This window comes from Chrysemys picta, unplaced genomic scaffold (assembly GCF_011386835.1).
Source record: "Chrysemys picta bellii isolate R12L10 unplaced genomic scaffold, ASM1138683v2 scaf1522, whole genome shotgun sequence".
Taxonomy (NCBI): domain Eukaryota; kingdom Metazoa; phylum Chordata; order Testudines; family Emydidae; genus Chrysemys; species Chrysemys picta.
The window spans coordinates 2,501-4,957 of NW_027054228.1; the positions used below are offsets into that span (position 1 = coordinate 2,501).

The following is a 2,457-nucleotide window of genomic DNA, read 5'->3' on the forward strand; positions in this document are numbered from 1 at the left end:
CTCCGGGTTGACCCGGTGGCCGAGCGTCTCGCCGTCCCCGGACGCGGCGAGGGACTGCCTCCCGGCCGTCAGGATCGGGCCCACGGAAGTCTGATTTTAAAAAAAATTGGCCGACGCCACCGCGGAGGGCTACCCGAGCACCCCGGGCCCCGGAGCCGGAAAAGGGAAAAAAAGGATCGGGCCCACTAGAGACATGGACCCGGCCGCCAAGCAGGCCGCCCTGGGCTGACCCTCCCCGGCCGCAGCGAGGGACTGCCTCCCGGCCGACAGGATCGGGCCCCTGGAAGTCTGGGGGTGGGGGGGGGAAATCGCCCCACGCCTCCGAGGAGGGCTGCCCGGGCGGGCCTGGCCCCGGAGCTCGAAAAAAAAAAAAGGATCGGGCCCACTAGAGACATGGACCAGGCCGCCCTGGGCTCACCCTCCCCGGCCGCAGCGAGGGACTGCCTCCCGGCCGACTGGATCGGGCCCCTGGAAGTCTGGAAAAAAGACTGGAACCTGACGCCTCCGAGGAGGGGGCGCCCAGGGAAGGAGGGAGATCCGGGTTGACCTGGTGACCGGACGGGAAAGAGGCCACCGGGCGTCCCCCCCCTTAAAACCTAGGGGTTGACCTGGTGGCCGGAAAGCGAACCGGCCAGCAGGTGAACCCTTTCGATTCCACGGGTTGACCTGGTGCCCGGGAAGCGAACCGGCCAGCAGGTGAACCCGTTCGATTCCACGGGTTGACCTGGTGCCCGGGAGGGGACTCTGAAAATTTTTCAGCCCTTTCGACTCGGGGTTGACCTGGTGGCCGAGAGGGGACTCGCACGGCAGGCAAGCCGCCCTGGGCTCACCCTCCCCGGCCGCAGCGAGGGACTGCCACCCGGCCGACTGGATCGGGCCCCTGGAAGTCTGGAAAAAAGAATGGAACCTGACGCCTCCGAGGAGGGGGCGCCCAGGGAAGGAGGGAGATCCGGGTTGACCTGGTGACCGGACGGGAAAGAGGCCACCTGGCGTCCCCCCCCCTTAAAACCTAGGGGTTGACCTGGTGGCCGGAAAGCGAACCGGCCAGCAGGTGAACCCTTTCGATTCCACGGGTTGACCTGGTGGCCGGAAAGCGAACCGGCCAGCAGGTGAACCCGTTCGATTCCACGGGTTGACCTGGTGCCCGGGAGGGGACTCTGAAAATTTTTCAGCCCTTTCGACTCGGGGTTGACCTGGTGGCCGAGAGGGGACTCGCACGGCAGGCAAGCCGCCCTGGGCTGACCCTCCCCGGCCGCAGCGAGGGACTGCCTCCCGGCCGACAGGATCGGGCCCCTGGAAGTCTGGGGGCGGGGGGAAATCGCCCCACGCCTCCGAGGAGGGCTGCCCGGGCGGGCCTGGCCCCGGAGCTCGAAAAAAAAAAAAAGGATCGGGCCCACTAGAGACATGGACCAGGCCGCCCTGGGCTCACCCTCCCCGGCCGCAGCGAGGGACTGCCTCCCGGCCGACTGGATCGGGCCCCTGGAAGTCTGGGGGGGGGGGGGGAATGGAACCTGACGCCTCCGAGGAGGGGACGCCCAGGGAAGGAGGGAGATCCGGGTTGACCTGGTGACCGGACGGGAAAGAGGCCACCGGGCGTGCCCCCGTTAAAACCCCTAGGGGTTGACCTGGTGGCCGGAAAGCAAACCGGCCAGCAGGTGAACCCTTTCGATTCCACGGGTTGACCTGGTGCCCGGGAAGCGAACCGGCCAGCAGGTGAACCCGTCCGATTCCACGGGTTGACCTGGTGCCCGGGAGGGGACTCTGAAAATTTTTCAGCCCTTTCGACTCGGGGTTGACCTGGTGGCCGAGAGGGGCCTCGCACGGCAGGCAAGCCGCCCTGGGCTCACCCTCCCCGGCCGCAGCGAGGGACTGCCCCTCCCCACCCCCCGGCTGACAGGATCGGGCGCACTGGAAGTCCGGGACAGTATTTTCCCCGACGCCGGGGAGGGCGGGCGGAGGGGCTCTGGCGGCCAGCCCGGGCCCCGGAGCTCGAAAAGGAAAAAAGGACCGGGCCCGCGAGAGACGGGGGCCCTGCCGCAGGGGGGGGGGGCAGTCCGACCGGGGCTCACCGTGCGGCAGGCCCGGGCGTCGGCAGGGGAAAGCGGGCGAGGAGGCGCGGGGCCGGGTGCCTACGGCCATACCGGACCGAACGCCCCCGATCCCGTCCGATCTCGGAAGGTAAACCGTCCCGGGCCTGGCTAGTACTTGGATGGGTGACCGCCTGGGAATCCCAGGTGCCGTAGGCAGCTTTTCCCGGTCCGAGTCAGCTCTCTCTCCTTTTCTGGGGGGGAAGGAGAGGGGGGGACGGGCCGGAAAGCCCCTCGTCGCTCCTGCCGAGTCGGAGGTCGCGGCCGCAGGTCACGGGTCTGGGCGCCTGGGGTCCGGCTCCCCACCCACCCGGCTTCCTCCGCGGAGGACCCCCCCCGGGGCCACCGAAGCCGCTGGGGGAGACCCCGG

At 69.1% G+C, this 2,457-nt stretch overlaps 1 non-coding gene across 1 annotated transcript; it reads left to right on the forward strand.

Annotated features, from left to right (window-relative positions):
- The first annotated feature begins 2,127 nt into the window (after window positions 1-2,127).
- On the forward strand, window positions 2,128-2,246 carry LOC135979982 (5S ribosomal RNA). The gene has a single exon (XR_010597219.1). It is a non-coding gene; the product is annotated as a 5S ribosomal RNA (ribosomal RNA).
- The last annotated feature ends 211 nt before the right edge of the window (window positions 2,247-2,457 follow it).